We start from the raw sequence: 18,375 nt of genomic DNA, 5'->3' as shown, positions 1-18,375 counted from the left end.
GGGGAAGATTTTCCAAAAGTGTCCTTGACACTTAGAAATATTTTCAGAAAATCACGATTTTGTGAAAATTGACACGTTTCCCCTACTTCCACGCCAGGGGGGCGTCAATATGTTGTGAGGTACCCCAGGACAGTCGCCTAAATGTGGGTGAAGTTTGCGAGTCACGGGCGCAAAGTCGAATTTTGGGTGAAAAACCGCGTTTTCATGCGCTAAAAATTTCAGACAAGTGTCAGACTTCCAGGCAGGGGGAAACCGCAGGAGGCGTACCGAGGAGGCTTCCAGGAGCCTGGGGAAGATTTTCCAAAAGTGTCCTTGACACTTAGAAATATTTTCAGAAAATCACGATTTTGTGAAAATTGACACGTTTCCCCTACTTCCACGCCAGGGGGGCGTCAATATGTTGTGAGGTACCCCAGGACAGTCGCCCAAATGTGGGTGAAGTTTGCGGGTCATGGGCGCAAAGTCGAATTTTGGGTGAAAAACCGCGTTTTCATACTCTAAAAATTTCAGACAAGTGTCAGACTTCCAGGCAGGGAGAAACCGCAGGAGGCGTACCGAGGAGGCTTCCAGGAGCCTGGGGAAGATTATACAAAAGTGTCCTTGACACTTAGAAATATTTTGAAAAAATCACGATTTTGTGAAAATTGACACGTTTCCCCTACTTCCACGCCAGGGGGGCGTCAATATGTTGTGAGGTACCCCAGGACAGTCGCCCAAATGTGGGTGAAGTTTGCGAGTCATGGGCGCAAAGTCGAATTTTGGGTGAAAAACCGCGTTTTCATACTCTAAAAATTTCAGACAAGTGTCAGACTTCCAGGCAGGGAGAAACCGCAGGAGGCGTACCGAGGAGGCTTCCAGGAGCCTGGGGAAGATTTTCCAAAAGTGTCCTTGACACTTAGAAATATTTTGAAAAAATCACGATTTTGTGAAAATTGACACGTTTCCCCTACTTCCACGCCAGGGGGGCGTCAATATGTTGTGAGGTACCCCAGGACAGTCGCCCAAATGTGGGTGAAGTTTGCGAGTCATGGGCGCAAAGTCGAATTTTGGGTGAAAAACCGCGTTTTCATACTCTAAAAATTTCAGACAAGTGTCAGACTTCCAGGCAGGGAGAAACCGCAGGAGGCGTACCGAGGAGGCTTCCAGGAGCCTGGGGAAGATTTTCCAAAAGTGTCCTTGACACTTAGAAATATTTTCAGAAAATCACGATTTTGTGAAAATTGACACGTTTCCCCTACTTCCACGCCAGGGGGGCGTCAATATGTTGTGAGGTACCCCAGGACAGTCGCCTAAATGTGGGTGAAGTTTGCGAGTCACGGGCGCAAAGTCGAATTTTGGGTGAAAAACCGCGTTTTCATGCGCTAAAAATTTCAGACAAGTGTCAGACTTCCAGGCAGGGGGAAACCGCAGGAGGCGTACCGAGGAGGCTTCCAGGAGCCTGGGGAAGATTTTCCAAAAGTGTCCTTGACACTTAGAAATATTTTCAGAAAATCACGATTTTGTGAAAATTGACACGTTTCCCCTACTTCCACGCCAGGGGGGCGTCAATATGTTGTGAGGTACCCCAGGACAGTCGTCTAAATGTGGGTGAAGTTTGCGAGTCACGGGCGCAAAGTCGAATTTTGGGTGAAAAACCGCGTTTTCATGCGCTAAAAATTTCAGACAAGTGTCAGACTTCCAGGCAGGGGGAAACCGCAGGAGGCGTACCGAGGAGGCTTCCAGGAGCCTGGGGAAGATTTTCCAAAAGTGTCCTTGACACTTAGAAATATTTTCAGAAAATCACGATTTTGTGAAAATTGACACGTTTCCCCTACTTCCACGCCAGGGGGGCGTCAATATGTTGTGAGGTACCCCAGGACAGTCGCCCAAATGTGGGTGAAGTTTGCGGGTCATGGGCGCAAAGTCGAATTTTGGGTGAAAAACCGCGTTTTCATACTCTAAAAATTTCAGACAAGTGTCAGACTTCCAGGCAGGGAGAAACCGCAGGAGGCGTACCGAGGAGGCTTCCAGGAGCCTGGGGAAGATTATCCAAAAGTGTCCTTGACACTTAGAAATATTTTGAAAAAATCACGATTTTGTGAAAATTGACACGTTTCCCCTACTTCCACGCCAGGGGGGCGTCAATATGTTGTGAGGTACCCCAGGACAGTCGCCCAAATGTGGGTGAAGTTTGCGAGTCATGGGCGCAAAGTCGAATTTTGGGTGAAAAACCGCGTTTTCATACTCTAAAAATTTCAGACAAGTGTCAGACTTCCAGGCAGGGAGAAACCGCAGGAGGCGTACCGAGGAGGCTTCCAGGAGCCTGGGGAAGATTTTCCAAAAGTGTCCTTGACACTTAGAAATATTTTCAGAAAATCACGATTTTGTGAAAATTGACACGTTTCCCCTACTTCCACGCCAGGGGGGCGTCAATATGTTGTGAGGTACCCCAGGACAGTCGCCTAAATGTGGGTGAAGTTTGCGAGTCACGGGCGCAAAGTCGAATTTTGGGTGAAAAACCGCGTTTTCATGCGCTAAAAATTTCAGACAAGTGTCAGACTTCCAGGCAGGGGGAAACCGCAGGAGGCGTACCGAGGAGGCTTCCAGGAGCCTGGGGAAGATTATCCAAAAGTGTCCTTGACACTTAGAAATATTTTGAAAAAATCACGATTTTGTGAAAATTGACACGTTTCCCCTACTTCCACGCCAGGGGGGCGTCAATATGTTGTGAGGTACCCCAGGACAGTCGCCCAAATGTGGGTGAAGTTTGCGAGTCATGGGCGCAAAGTCGAATTTTGGGTGAAAAACCGCGTTTTCATACCCTAAAAATTTCAGGCAAGTGTCAGACTTCCAGGCAGGGAGAAACCGCAGGAGGCGTACCGAGGAGGCTTCCAGGAGCCTGGGGAAGATTTTCCAAAAGTGTCCTTGACACTTAGAAATATTTTCAGAAAATCACGATTTTGTGAAAATTGACACGTTTCCCCTACTTCCACGCCAGGGGGGCGTCAATATGTTGTGAGGTACCCCAGGACAGTCGCCTAAATGTGGGTGAAGTTTGCGAGTCACGGGCGCAAAGTCGAATTTTGGGTGAAAAACCGCGTTTTCATGCGCTAAAAATTTCAGACAAGTGTCAGACTTCCAGGCAGGGGGAAACCGCAGGAGGCGTACCGAGGAGGCTTCCAGGAGCCTGGGGAAGATTTTCCAAAAGTGTCCTTGACACTTAGAAATATTTTCAGAAAATCACGATTTTGTGAAAATTGACACGTTTCCCCTACTTCCACGCCAGGGGGGCGTCAATATGTTGTGAGGTACCCCAGGACAGTCGCCCAAATGTGGGTGAAGTTTGCGGGTCATGGGCGCAAAGTCGAATTTTGGGTGAAAAACCGCGTTTTCATACTCTAAAAATTTCAGACAAGTGTCAGACTTCCAGGCAGGGAGAAACCGCAGGAGGCGTACCGAGGAGGCTTCCAGGAGCCTGGGGAAGATTATACAAAAGTGTCCTTGACACTTGGAAATATTTTGAAAAAATCACGATTTTGTGAAAATTGACACGTTTCCCCTACTTCCACGCCAGGGGGGCGTCAATATGTTGTGAGGTACCCCAGGACAGTCGCCCAAATGTGGGTGAAGTTTGCGAGTCATGGGCGCAAAGTCGAATTTTGGGTGAAAAACCGCGTTTTCATACTCTAAAAATTTCAGACAAGTGTCAGACTTCCAGGCAGGGAGAAACCGCAGGAGGCGTACCGAGGAGGCTTCCAGGAGCCTGGGGAAGATTTTCCAAAAGTGTCCTTGACACTTAGAAATATTTTGAAAAAATCACGATTTTGTGAAAATTGACACGTTTCCCCTACTTCCACGCCAGGGGGGCGTCAATATGTTGTGAGGTACCCCAGGACAGTCGCCCAAATGTGGGTGAAGTTTGCGAGTCATGGGCGCAAAGTCGAATTTTGGGTGAAAAACCGCGTTTTCATACTCTAAAAATTTCAGACAAGTGTCAGACTTCCAGGCAGGGAGAAACCGCAGGAGGCGTACCGAGGAGGCTTCCAGGAGCCTGGGGAAGATTTTCCAAAAGTGTCCTTGACACTTAGAAATATTTTCAGAAAATCACGATTTTGTGAAAATTGACACGTTTCCCCTACTTCCACGCCAGGGGGGCGTCAATATGTTGTGAGGTACCCCAGGACAGTCGCCTAAATGTGGGTGAAGTTTGCGAGTCACGGGCGCAAAGTCGAATTTTGGGTGAAAAACCGCGTTTTCATGCGCTAAAAATTTCAGACAAGTGTCAGACTTCCAGGCAGGGGGAAACCGCAGGAGGCGTACCGAGGAGGCTTCCAGGAGCCTGGGGAAGATTTTCCAAAAGTGTCCTTGACACTTAGAAATATTTTCAGAAAATCACGATTTTGTGAAAATTGACACGTTTCCCCTACTTCCACGCCAGGGGGGCGTCAATATGTTGTGAGGTACCCCAGGACAGTCGTCTAAATGTGGGTGAAGTTTGCGAGTCACGGGCGCAAAGTCGAATTTTGGGTGAAAAACCGCGTTTTCATGCGCTAAAAATTTCAGACAAGTGTCAGACTTCCAGGCAGGGGGAAACCGCAGGAGGCGTACCGAGGAGGCTTCCAGGAGCCTGGGGAAGATTATCCAAAAGTGTCCTTGACACTTAGAAATATTTTGAAAAAATCACGATTTTGTGAAAATTGACACGTTTCCCCTACTTCCACGCCAGGGGGGCGTCAATATGTTGTGAGGTACCCCAGGACAGTCGCCCAAATGTGGGTGAAGTTTGCGAGTCATGGGCGCAAAGTCGAATTTTGGGTGAAAAACCGCGTTTTCATACTCTAAAAATTTCAGACAAGTGTCAGACTTCCAGGCAGGGAGAAACCGCAGGAGGCGTACCGAGGAGGCTTCCAGGAGCCTGGGGAAGATTTTCCAAAAGTGTCCTTGACACTTAAAAATATTTTCAGAAAATCACGATTTTGTGAAAATTGACACGTTTCCCCTACTTCCACGCCAGGGGGGCGTCAATATGTTGTGAGGTACCCCAGGACAGTCGCCCAAATGTGGGTGAAGTTTGCGAGTCATGGGCGCAAAGTCGAATTTTGGGTGAAAAACCGCGTTTTCATACTCTAAAAATTTCAGACAAGTGTCAGACTTCCAGGCAGGGAGAAACCGCAGGAGGCGTACCGAGGAGGCTTCCAGGAGCCTGGGGAAGATTTTCCAAAAGTGTCCTTGACACTTAGAAATATTTTCAGAAAATCACGATTTTGTGAAAATTGACACGTTTCCCCTACTTCCACGCCAGGGGGGCGTCAATATGTTGTGAGGTACCCCAGGACAGTCGCCCAAATGTGGGTGAAGTTTGCGAGTCATGGGCGCAAAGTCGAATTTTGGGTGAAAAACCGCGTTTTCATACTCTAAAAATTTCAGACAAGTGTCAGACTTCCAGGCAGGGAGAAACCGCAGGAGGCGTACCGAGGAGGCTTCCAGGAGCCTGGGGAAGATTTTCCAAAAGTGTCCTTGACACTTAGAAATATTTTCAGAAAATCACGATTTTGTGAAAATTGACACGTTTCCCCTACTTCCACGCCAGGGGGGCGTCAATATGTTGTGAGGTACCCCAGGACAGTCGCCCAAATGTGGGTGAAGTTTGCGAGTCATGGGCGCAAAGTCGAATTTTGGGTGAAAAACCGCGTTTTCATGCGCTAAAAATTTCAGACAAGTGTCAGACTTCCAGGCAGGGGGAAACCGCAGGAGGCGTACCGAGGAGGCTTCCAGGAGCCTGGGGAAGATTTTCCAAAAGTGTCCTTGACACTTAGAAATATTTTCAGAAAATCACGATTTTGTGAAAATTGACACGTTTCCCCTACTTCCACGCCAGGGGGGCGTCAATATGTTGTGAGGTACCCCAGGACAGTCGCCTAAATGTGGGTGAAGTTTGCGAGTCACGGGCGCAAAGTCGAATTTTGGGTGAAAAACCGCGTTTTCATGCGCTAAAAATTTCAGACAAGTGTCAGACTTCCAGGCAGGGGGAAACCGCAGGAGGCGTACCGAGGAGGCTTCCAGGAGCCTGGGGAAGATTATCCAAAAGTGTCCTTGACACTTAGAAATATTTTGAAAAAATCACGATTTTGTGAAAATTGACACGTTTCCCCTACTTCCACGCCAGGGGGGCGTCAATATGTTGTGAGGTACCCCAGGACAGTCGCCCAAATGTGGGTGAAGTTTGCGAGTCATGGGCGCAAAGTCGAATTTTGGGTGAAAAACCGCGTTTTCATACTCTAAAAATTTCAGACAAGTGTCAGACTTCCAGGCAGGGAGAAACCGCAGGAGGCGTACCGAGGAGGCTTCCAGGAGCCTGGGGAAGATTTTCCAAAAGTGTCCTTGACACTTAGAAATATTTTGAAAAAATCACGATTTTGTGAAAATTGACACGTTTCCCCTACTTCCACGCCAGGGGGGCGTCAATATGTTGTGAGGTACCCCAGGACAGTCGCCCAAATGTGGGTGAAGTTTGCGAGTCATGGGCGCAAAGTCGAATTTTGGGTGAAAAACCGCGTTTTCATACTCTAAAAATTTCAGACAAGTGTCAGACTTCCAGGCAGGGAGAAACCGCAGGAGGCGTACCGAGGAGGCTTCCAGGAGCCTGGGGAAGATTTTCCAAAAGTGTCCTTGACACTTAGAAATATTTTCAGAAAATCACGATTTTGTGAAAATTGACACGTTTCCCCTACTTCCACGCCAGGGGGGCGTCAATATGTTGTGAGGTACCCCAGGACAGTCGCCTAAATGTGGGTGAAGTTTGCGAGTCACGGGCGCAAAGTCGAATTTTGGGTGAAAAACCGCGTTTTCATGCGCTAAAAATTTCAGACAAGTGTCAGACTTCCAGGCAGGGGGAAACCGCAGGAGGCGTACCGAGGAGGCTTCCAGGAGCCTGGGGAAGATTTTCCAAAAGTGTCCTTGACACTTAGAAATATTTTCAGAAAATCACGATTTTGTGAAAATTGACACGTTTCCCCTACTTCCACGCCAGGGGGGCGTCAATATGTTGTGAGGTACCCCAGGACAGTCGCCTAAATGTGGGTGAAGTTTGCGAGTCACGGGCGCAAAGTCGAATTTTGGGTGAAAAACCGCGTTTTCATGCGCTAAAAATTTCAGACAAGTGTCAGACTTCCAGGCAGGGGGAAACCGCAGGAGGCGTACCGAGGAGGCTTCCAGGAGCCTGGGGAAGATTATCCAAAAGTGTCCTTGACACTTAGAAATATTTTGAAAAAATCACGATTTTGTGAAAATTGACACGTTTCCCCTACTTCCACGCCAGGGGGGCGTCAATATGTTGTGAGGTACCCCAGGACAGTCGCCCAAATGTGGGTGAAGTTTGCGAGTCATGGGCGCAAAGTCGAATTTTGGGTGAAAAACCGCGTTTTCATACTCTAAAAATTTCAGACAAGTGTCAGACTTCCAGGCAGGGAGAAACCGCAGGAGGCGTACCGAGGAGGCTTCCAGGAGCCTGGGGAAGATTTTCCAAAAGTGTCCTTGACACTTAAAAATATTTTCAGAAAATCACGATTTTGTGAAAATTGACACGTTTCCCCTACTTCCACGCCAGGGGGGCGTCAATATGTTGTGAGGTACCCCAGGACAGTCGCCCAAATGTGGGTGAAGTTTGCGAGTCATGGGCGCAAAGTCGAATTTTGGGTGAAAAACCGCGTTTTCATACTCTAAAAATTTCAGACAAGTGTCAGACTTCCAGGCAGGGAGAAACCGCAGGAGGCGTACCGAGGAGGCTTCCAGGAGCCTGGGGAAGATTTTCCAAAAGTGTCCTTGACACTTAGAAATATTTTCAGAAAATCACGATTTTGTGAAAATTGACACGTTTCCCCTACTTCCACGCCAGGGGGGCGTCAATATGTTGTGAGGTACCCCAGGACAGTCGCCCAAATGTGGGTGAAGTTTGCGAGTCATGGGCGCAAAGTCGAATTTTGGGTGAAAAACCGCGTTTTCATACTCTAAAAATTTCAGACAAGTGTCAGACTTCCAGGCAGGGAGAAACCGCAGGAGGCGTACCGAGGAGGCTTCCAGGAGCCTGGGGAAGATTTTCCAAAAGTGTCCTTGACACTTAGAAATATTTTCAGAAAATCACGATTTTGTGAAAATTGACACGTTTCCCCTACTTCCACGCCAGGGGGGCGTCAATATGTTGTGAGGTACCCCAGGACAGTCGCCCAAATGTGGGTGAAGTTTGCGAGTCATGGGCGCAAAGTCGAATTTTGGGTGAAAAACCGCGTTTTCATACTCTAAAAATTTCAGACAAGTGTCAGACTTCCAGGCAGGGAGAAACCGCAGGAGGCGTACCGAGGAGGCTTCCAGGAGCCTGGGGAAGATTTTCCAAAAGTGTCCTTGACACTTAGAAATATTTTCAGAAAATCACGATTTTGTGAAAATTGACACGTTTCCCCTACTTCCACGCCAGGGGGGCGTCAATATGTTGTGAGGTACCCCAGGACAGTCGCCTAAATGTGGGTGAAGTTTGCGAGTCACGGGCGCAAAGTCGAATTTTGGGTGAAAAACCGCGTTTTCATGCGCTAAAAATTTCAGACAAGTGTCAGACTTCCAGGCAGGGGGAAACCGCAGGAGGCGTACCGAGGAGGCTTCCAGGAGCCTGGGGAAGATTTTCCAAAAGTGTCCTTGACACTTAGAAATATTTTCAGAAAATCACGATTTTGTGAAAATTGACACGTTTCCCCTACTTCCACGCCAGGGGGGCGTCAATATGTTGTGAGGTACCCCAGGACAGTCGCCTAAATGTGGGTGAAGTTTGCGAGTCACGGGCGCAAAGTCGAATTTTGGGTGAAAAACCGCGTTTTCATGCGCTAAAAATTTCAGACAAGTGTCAGACTTCCAGGCAGGGGGAAACCGCAGGAGGCGTACCGAGGAGGCTTCCAGGAGCCTGGGGAAGATTATCCAAAAGTGTCCTTGACACTTAGAAATATTTTGAAAAAATCACGATTTTGTGAAAATTGACACGTTTCCCCTACTTCCACGCCAGGGGGGCGTCAATATGTTGTGAGGTACCCCAGGACAGTCGCCCAAATGTGGGTGAAGTTTGCGAGTCATGGGCGCAAAGTCGAATTTTGGGTGAAAAACCGCGTTTTCATACTCTAAAAATTTCAGACAAGTGTCAGACTTCCAGGCAGGGAGAAACCGCAGGAGGCGTACCGAGGAGGCTTCCAGGAGCCTGGGGAAGATTTTCCAAAAGTGTCCTTGACACTTAGAAATATTTTCAGAAAATCACGATTTTGTGAAAATTGACACGTTTCCCCTACTTCCACGCCAGGGGGGCGTCAATATGTTGTGAGGTACCCCAGGACAGTCGCCTAAATGTGGGTGAAGTTTGCGAGTCACGGGCGCAAAGTCGAATTTTGGGTGAAAAACCGCGTTTTCATGCGCTAAAAATTTCAGACAAGTGTCAGACTTCCAGGCAGGGGGAAACCGCAGGAGGCGTACCGAGGAGGCTTCCAGGAGCCTGGGGAAGATTTTCCAAAAGTGTCCTTGACACTTAGAAATATTTTCAGAAAATCACGATTTTGTGAAAATTGACACGTTTCCCCTACTTCCACGCCAGGGGGGCGTCAATATGTTGTGAGGTACCCCAGGACAGTCGCCTAAATGTGGGTGAAGTTTGCGAGTCACGGGCGCAAAGTCGAATTTTGGGTGAAAAACCGCGTTTTCATGCGCTAAAAATTTCAGACAAGTGTCAGACTTCCAGGCAGGGGGAAACCGCAGGAGGCGTACCGAGGAGGCTTCCAGGAGCCTGGGGAAGATTATCCAAAAGTGTCCTTGACACTTAGAAATATTTTGAAAAAATCACGATTTTGTGAAAATTGACACGTTTCCCCTACTTCCACGCCAGGGGGGCGTCAATATGTTGTGAGGTACCCCAGGACAGTCGCCCAAATGTGGGTGAAGTTTGCGAGTCATGGGCGCAAAGTCGAATTTTGGGTGAAAAACCGCGTTTTCATACTCTAAAAATTTCAGACAAGTGTCAGACTTCCAGGCAGGGAGAAACCGCAGGAGGCGTACCGAGGAGGCTTCCAGGAGCCTGGGGAAGATTTTCCAAAAGTGTCCTTGACACTTAGAAATATTTTCAGAAAATCAAGATTTTGTGAAAATTGACACGTTTCCCCTACTTCCACGCCAGGGGGGCGTCAATATGTTGTGAGGTACCCCAGGACAGTCGCCCAAATGTGGGTGAAGTTTGCGAGTCATGGGCGCAAAGTCGAATTTTGGGTGAAAAACCGCGTTTTCATACTCTAAAAATTTCAGACAAGTGTCAGACTTCCAGGCAGGGAGAAACCGCAGGAGGCGTACCGAGGAGGCTTCCAGGAGCCTGGGGAAGATTTTCCAAAAGTGTCCTTGACACTTAGAAATATTTTCAGAAAATCACGATTTTGTGAAAATTGACACGTTTCCCCTACTTCCACGCCAGGGGGGCGTCAATATGTTGTGAGGTACCCCAGGACAGTCGCCCAAATGTGGGTGAAGTTTGCGAGTCATGGGCGCAAAGTCGAATTTTGGGTGAAAAACCGCGTTTTCATACTCTAAAAATTTCAGACAAGTGTCAGACTTCCAGGCAGGGAGAAACCGCAGGAGGCGTACCGAGGAGGCTTCCAGGAGCCTGGGGAAGATTTTCCAAAAGTGTCCTTGACACTTAGAAATATTTTCAGAAAATCACGATTTTGTGAAAATTGACACGTTTCCCCTACTTCCACGCCAGGGGGGCGTCAATATGTTGTGAGGTACCCCAGGACAGTCGCCCAAATGTGGGTGAAGTTTGCGAGTCATGGGCGCAAAGTCGAATTTTGGGTGAAAAACCGCGTTTTCATACTCTAAAAATTTCAGACAAGTGTCAGACTTCCAGGCAGGGAGAAACCGCAGGAGGCGTACCGAGGAGGCTTCCAGGAGCCTGGGGAAGATTTTCCAAAAGTGTCCTTGACACTTAGAAATATTTTCAGAAAATCACGATTTTGTGAAAATTGACACGTTTCCCCTACTTCCACGCCAGGGGGGCGTCAATATGTTGTGAGGTACCCCAGGACAGTCGCCTAAATGTGGGTGAAGTTTGCGAGTCACGGGCGCAAAGTCGAATTTTGGGTGAAAAACCGCGTTTTCATGCGCTAAAAATTTCAGACAAGTGTCAGACTTCCAGGCAGGGGGAAACCGCAGGAGGCGTACCGAGGAGGCTTCCAGGAGCCTGGGGAAGATTTTCCAAAAGTGTCCTTGACACTTAGAAATATTTTCAGAAAATCACGATTTTGTGAAAATTGACACGTTTCCCCTACTTCCACGCCAGGGGGGCGTCAATATGTTGTGAGGTACCCCAGGACAGTCGCCTAAATGTGGGTGAAGTTTGCGAGTCACGGGCGCAAAGTCGAATTTTGGGTGAAAAACCGCGTTTTCATGCGCTAAAAATTTCAGACAAGTGTCAGACTTCCAGGCAGGGGGAAACCGCAGGAGGCGTACCGAGGAGGCTTCCAGGAGCCTGGGGAAGATTATCCAAAAGTGTCCTTGACACTTAGAAATATTTTGAAAAAATCACGATTTTGTGAAAATTGACACGTTTCCCCTACTTCCACGCCAGGGGGGCGTCAATATGTTGTGAGGTACCCCAGGACAGTCGCCCAAATGTGGGTGAAGTTTGCGAGTCATGGGCGCAAAGTCGAATTTTGGGTGAAAAACCGCGTTTTCATACTCTAAAAATTTCAGACAAGTGTCAGACTTCCAGGCAGGGAGAAACCGCAGGAGGCGTACCGAGGAGGCTTCCAGGAGCCTGGGGAAGATTTTCCAAAAGTGTCCTTGACACTTAGAAATATTTTCAGAAAATCACGATTTTGTGAAAATTGACACGTTTCCCCTACTTCCACGCCAGGGGGGCGTCAATATGTTGTGAGGTACCCCAGGACAGTCGCCCAAATGTGGGTGAAGTTTGCGAGTCATGGGCGCAAAGTCGAATTTTGGGTGAAAAACCGCGTTTTCATACTCTAAAAATTTCAGACAAGTGTCAGACTTCCAGGCAGGGAGAAACCGCAGGAGGCGTACCGAGGAGGCTTCCAGGAGCCTGGGGAAGATTTTCCAAAAGTGTCCTTGACACTTAGAAATATTTTCAGAAAATCACGATTTTGTGAAAATTGACACGTTTCCCCTACTTCCACGCCAGGGGGGCGTCAATATGTTGTGAGGTACCCCAGGACAGTCGCCTAAATGTGGGTGAAGTTTGCGAGTCACGGGCGCAAAGTCGAATTTTGGGTGAAAAACCGCGTTTTCATGCGCTAAAAATTTCAGACAAGTGTCAGACTTCCAGGCAGGGGGAAACCGCAGGAGGCGTACCGAGGAGGCTTCCAGGAGCCTGGGGAAGATTATCCAAAAGTGTCCTTGACACTTAGAAATATTTTGAAAAAATCACGATTTTGTGAAAATTGACACGTTTCCCCTACTTCCACGCCAGGGGGGCGTCAATATGTTGTGAGGTACCCCAGGACAGTCGCCTAAATGTGGGTGAAGTTTGCGAGTCACGGGCGCAAAGTCGAATTTTGGGTGAAAAACCGCGTTTTCATGCGCTAAAAATTTCAGACAAGTGTCAGACTTCCAGGCAGGGGGAAACCGCAGGAGGCGTACCGAGGAGGCTTCCAGGAGCCTGGGGAAGATTATCCAAAAGTGTCCTTGACACTTAGAAATATTTTGAAAAAATCACGATTTTGTGAAAATTGACACGTTTCCCCTACTTCCACGCCAGGGGGGCGTCAATATGTTGTGAGGTACCCCAGGACAGTCGCCCAAATGTGGGTGAAGTTTGCGAGTCATGGGCGCAAAGTCGAATTTTGGGTGAAAAACCGCGTTTTCATACTCTAAAAATTTCAGACAAGTGTCAGACTTCCAGGCAGGGAGAAACCGCAGGAGGCGTACCGAGGAGGCTTCCAGGAGCCTGGGGAAGATTTTCCAAAAGTGTCCTTGACACTTAGAAATATTTTGAGAAATTTCCGATTTTGTGAAAAATGACCCCTTTCCCCTACTTCCACCCTAAAGGGGCGTCAATATGTTGTAAAGCACCCCGAGACAGAGACCTAAGCGTGGGCAAAGTTTGGGTCTGATGGGTGGAACACTGAAAAAAACGCGATTTTCCACTTAGAACAAACATAGAACTTTCAGACTTCCAGGCGGGGGGAAAGCTCTGAAGCTGTACCGAGGACACTTCCATGGCCCCCGGATCGATTTTCAAGAACGAGTCCTTGGGACTTTGAAATTTTTCGGCGATGCGTTTTTGGCTTCCGGGAGCCGCAGAACGTTGGGAAATTCGTTCCGCTCGCCGGCTCCAGGTGTTTCGGGCTAGTCCAGGCCCCAGCTACGCCGCCTGGCCGCCAAATTTCGCAAAATCGAAAAAAAAAAAAATAGAACCGGAATGAGGAATTTCTGGCCGCCGGATCCGCCGCACAGCTCCAGGAAGTCGGACACTTTTCGGCTTCGCTCCCTTAAAGTGTGGGTCGGTGTTTCGCCATGCAAATACCCACTTTTGCACACCAGCTGCAGGATATAGGAGAGAGGGGTACCTCTCGGGCCCGACTGATTTCCGATGTTTTCGTGGTTCCTCAAGTCGGGTAGGCGGTTTGGCGAGTACCCCCCTGTTTGCATGGAAGTCCGCCCTCGCGTCGACACCAGGCTTCCGCGGCTCCAGGGGGACTCTTGCCGGTCGTCTGCCCCAAGTCAGAGACGCGTTTCCCGGGTCGCCTGAGCCTGAACGGACCCTCCCCAAGCGTGTTCTGGTTCTCCGAGGGTGACGGATGTCAGAAGGGAGGCAGATCTGGAGTCTTCGTCCCGAGGAGGGCTCCAGGAGGGCGGATTGCACCCCCTGACTCGGTCCCCTCAGAGCAGGCTTGGCGTTTCTCTGTGTCGGATGTCTCCCGCTTCCACGCCACCGGGGAGACCTATGAGAGAATCGCACTGTGACCCGGATTCCGTCTCGAGGGCGCCCGTAGCGTGTCGGAGAGGGACCTCCAGGACTATCGGGCATGTTTCTTCCCCGTCTCCCCGAGGGGAAGGATGGCAGCGGGTGGGGTTTCTCACCCATGCCCCCCACCGGCTCTTCCTCCGATCGATTTGGCTCAGCGCTCCCGGGTGGGGAGGTGGTGCCGCTCGCTCGGCCCGGGCTTTGGAGCCCGCGTCGGTCTAAGGCGGGCGGTCTCCTTCCTCTTTTACCCCCCCGGGATTCAGGCACGCATCCTTGGGCGTGCACGCCGGCAGTCGCCTCCCGTTCGCAGGACGGTGGCTGCCGTGCAGAGGGGGAGTTTGACCCGAACTGTGGTACGGCAGGGGTCCGACGACCCGCGCGGGCGAATGGCGGGGCGCCCACCCACCTCGGCGTGGGGGCCCGTCGTCCGAATCGCTCCCCGCGCGGGGTAGCACAACGATCTTCTCCGAGGGCGGCCCTTTGACTTCCAGATGCGCAGCTCGCCCGCGGAGGCCCGTGCCGACCCCCACCCAGCGTCCGATGGGCGGCCTCCGCGGTGGGCATCGGCGAGAGCGGCGGCGGTGGGTGGCGCTTCCACGCCACCGCCGAGCTCCGCGTTCTCCAGTCTTTTCCCGAGCCCCTACGATAGTGGGGGGATGACAGACGCGTGGGGAGGCAGGCGGAGTGGGTTCTCACCGCGTGGTGTGCCCGGCCGAACGCCGTCGCCTTCCCCGCTCGTCCGACGTCCTCCGAGGCGGCTCGGAAGGGAGCGCGAGAGGGAGAGAGCGAGAGAGAGAGAGAGAGACCAAGCGGACGCCCCAGAGCGAGAAGGGAGGATGGAAAAGGGAGAGACGAGTGGGGCAAAAAGAGTTTTGGCGAAGGGGAGTACCCGGCGAACTGCCGCCCCGGGCTTCTTCTGTTCTCAACAGCGGAGGCACGGCTTTGGGGGGGAGACGCCGCTCGGTTGGGGCTCCTTTGAGGTTACGGGCAAGAGCCCGGGACGAGGGACTACGCCATAGGGCGACGCCGACACGGCCAGGCCAACTGCGCCCCCCGTGCGACCTCCGCGTCGCTGGCGGGCTCTGCGCCTGAGCCGCGGTGGACCCCGACGGCCAGCCCCCCTCTCCCACTCCTCGCGCCCGTCCGCCGGTGGGTCGAGGACCCCCCGCGGCGGAGGCAGGTCTAAGCCAGACGGAGGCCCCGCATAGGCCCCCCACCGCCCTGGCCCCTCTCCCCAGCAGCGACTCTGTGTGTCGCCCCGGGAGCGGTGGGTCACGAGGCAGGGTGGCCGTGGCATCCTCCGAAGGCCAGTCACCTACGGCCCTCCCCGTGCAAGGGGTGGTTTTTACAACAGATGCCCTCCGATCGGGAGGCCGGGTCTAAGCCAGATGGTGGCGCCGCATAGGCCCCCCACCGCCCTGGCCCCTCTCCCCAGCAGCGACTCTGTGTGTCGCCCCGGGAGCGGTGGGTCACGAGGCAGGGGAGCCGTGGTGTCCTCCGGAGGCCAGTCACCTCGCCCTCTCCGTGCAAGGTGGGTTTTTTTCCAGACACCCTCCGCATCGGCCGCCTCGCACCGTACAGCGTGCACGATCTCCCCAGTGGCACTGCACTCGCCGTTCAGGCTCCTGTTTTCCTCCGGAAGGTGACGCCCCGGGATGCCCGCCTGCCGGCACGGACGACGAGGAGGATTTCCCTTCCTCCGGGTGCCCTTCCCGCTGCGGGGCTTCCTATCTGGCTTCTCTCCCTCGATTGATTAAGTCCCTGGCCTTTGTACACACTGCCCGTCGCTACTACCGATTGGATGGTTTAGTGAGGTCCTTGGATCGGCCCCGCCGGGTTCGGCCAAGACCCATGGTGGAGAGCCGAGAAGACGATCGAACTTGACTATCTAGAGACAGTAAAAGTCGTAACAAGGTTTCCCTAGATGAACCTGTGGAAGGATCTTTAATGGGCGAGTGAAAAATACCGATGAGGTGCAGATCAGGAGGCCAGCCGCCCGCCAAATCCCCGAAGGGTACCGAACGTGATGGGGGCGGTGGTAGGTCTCTTTCTGCTTCGCCAGGGCGCTCCGCAGGGTGGGGACGGTGAGGGCACGTGAGGACAGCGGGCGGGCGACGTCGGGAGGGTGCGGGGAGCCCCTCTCGCTCCGTCGCCCAGGAAAAAGACGCCCGGCCTCGCGCCGACGATTGTTGCCCTGCCGCTGCCTGCCGAGGAAAAATAAGAAGCCCCCCGCGTACGCGAAAGGCCGTCCCGGGTACCATTCTCCTGTGCGCTCACACACCCCTCCCCGGGGTATGTGGGTCTGGGCGGTAGGTTGAGAAGCCTCGAGCCCTCCTTTGTTCTCCTCCCCGCTGGAGGGAGGGACGGGGAGGCCGAGCGCCCGGGCAACAGGGCCGAGATTTGAAAACAACCCTCCAAAGCATCCCAGTCTTTTGCGGCCGGCTGACACGAGAGTGAAAAGGGGGGCGCCTCCGAGTGTCCCCAAACCAGAAAGCGCGACTCTTAACGGTGGATCACTCGGCGCGCGCGTCGAAGAACGCAGCTAGCTGCGAGAATTAAGTGTGAATTGCAGGACACATTGATCATCGACACTTCGAACGCACCTTGCGGCCCCGGGGTGCTCCCGGGGCTATGCCTGTCTGAGGGTTGCCCCTCCATCTATCGCCTCCATGGCGCAGCTGGGGTCCCCTCGCAAGGGTGACAACGAGGGAGGCCTGAGGCTCCGTGCCCTGATGGTCTCTTCTCCTTTATCCCTTACGTCCCCCCAAGGCCAGACTCACCTGCCCTGGGCCCACCTGATGGGGTTTACCATCGTCACTCCCCCCGTTGCGACGTGAAACCCTGTGGCGCAATGAAGGTGAAGGCCGGGGCGCTCCGGCCGAGGTGGGATCCCGCCGCCCGCTCCGGGGGGTTGACACGGCGGGTGCACCATCGGCCCGCCTCTGTCGGGGAGGTGGAGCATGAGTGCGCGATAGGACCCGAAAGATGGTGAGCTATGCCTGGGCAGGACGAAGCCAGAGGAAACTCTGGTGGAGGTCCGCAGCGACCCTGATGTGCAAATTGGTCATCTGGGTATAGGGGCGTTTGTAGATGTGCTTGGCCCGTACGGGGATCGAACCCACGACCTTGGTGTTATTAGCACCACGCTCTAACCAACTGAGCTAAATGGCCATAGGTGTGGTCCCTGGGTATAGGGGCGAAAGACTCACGGAGACCACGGGCAGACGTACAGGGGCCTGATCAACCCCTGGACCGTACGGGCTGCTGTGCCTGCCGCAGGCGAGAAGCGAGAACCCCTTCGGGGCACGGAGACTACAACCGGACGTACGGGGGTCTGACCCACCCCTGGACCGTACGGTCTGCTGGCTGCCGTGCCTGGTGCAGGCGAGAAGCGGGAACTCCTTCGGGGCACGGAGACCACAACCGGACGTACGGGGGTCTGATCAACCCCTGTACCGTACGGGCTGCTGGCTGCCGTGCCGTCCTCAAATTGCTTGGCCTAAACAAAAGTCAATTTTTTGTGACAACAGTGATGACCGTGACATAGCACTGGAGGTGTACCCCAAGACAGTGACCTAAGTGTGGGTGAAGTCTGTGGTTCATGGGCGGAAAGTTGAATTTTGGGTGAAAAACCATACTTTCACACTTTGAAAATTTCAGACATGTGTCAGACTTCCAGGCAGGGGGAAACCGCTGGAGGTGTACCGAGGACACTTCCAGAAGCCTGGGGAAGCTTTTCTGGAAGAGTCCTTGACACTTGGAAAATTTTGGGCAATTTTCTGAGAAAAAAAAAAATCACATTTCCCCTTACCCCCCACCCAAGAGGGGCTTCAATATGTTGCAGAGTACCCCGAAAGGGTCCCCAAAGTGGGAGAAAAGTGAGGCAAGTCAAAGAGGCAAAGATGAATGTACATTTGAATAATTTTATTAATGTCAGATAAAAATTGACATATTCACAAGGGCTTTGTTCTCCTGATTTGGATGAGCCGAATATTCTTGAGACTATACTCCTCAGTAGAATCGGATGACTCGGTATCACTTTCCGTGAGGTCTACCACCTCGTTATCCAATTCACTGGTTGATGCCATTACTGGCGACATAATTTTTGCGTCCTCATGATTTCCTGCGTTGAACACTAGCTCTTGGGCACGGCACATATCGGTCAGGGTCTTCTCCCGGTAAACTCTCTCGGCCACATCGTTTGTATGTGCCAAGTAGCGTGCAAACAAGCGCTTTTCGCAATCTGTGTATTGTGACAAAGTCCATGTCTCGCAAATCCGCCGTACAAGGTGGCTGGTGATGTTTGGGAGGTTGTAGCTACGGAGGAAAGCACATTGTTAGTACTGGTTGCTACTTATGGCTGTGGGTCACTTGACTTGTGGCTACCTTACCTTGAA

The 18,375-nt window shown here is 51.9% G+C and overlaps 1 non-coding gene across 1 annotated transcript; it reads left to right on the top strand.

Moving 5' to 3' along the window:
- The first annotated feature begins 16,475 nt into the window (after positions 1-16,475).
- LOC138640087 (5.8S ribosomal RNA) lies at positions 16,476-16,627 on the top strand. The gene has a single exon (XR_011313607.1). It is a non-coding gene; the product is annotated as a 5.8S ribosomal RNA (ribosomal RNA).
- The last annotated feature ends 1,748 nt before the right edge of the window (positions 16,628-18,375 follow it).

This window comes from Ranitomeya imitator, chromosome 5, assembly GCF_032444005.1.
Source record: "Ranitomeya imitator isolate aRanImi1 chromosome 5, aRanImi1.pri, whole genome shotgun sequence".
NCBI lineage: Eukaryota > Metazoa > Chordata > Amphibia > Anura > Dendrobatidae > Ranitomeya > Ranitomeya imitator.
Note: the sequence above shows the minus strand (reverse complement) of the source record. Positions and strands in the feature narration are given on the sequence as shown.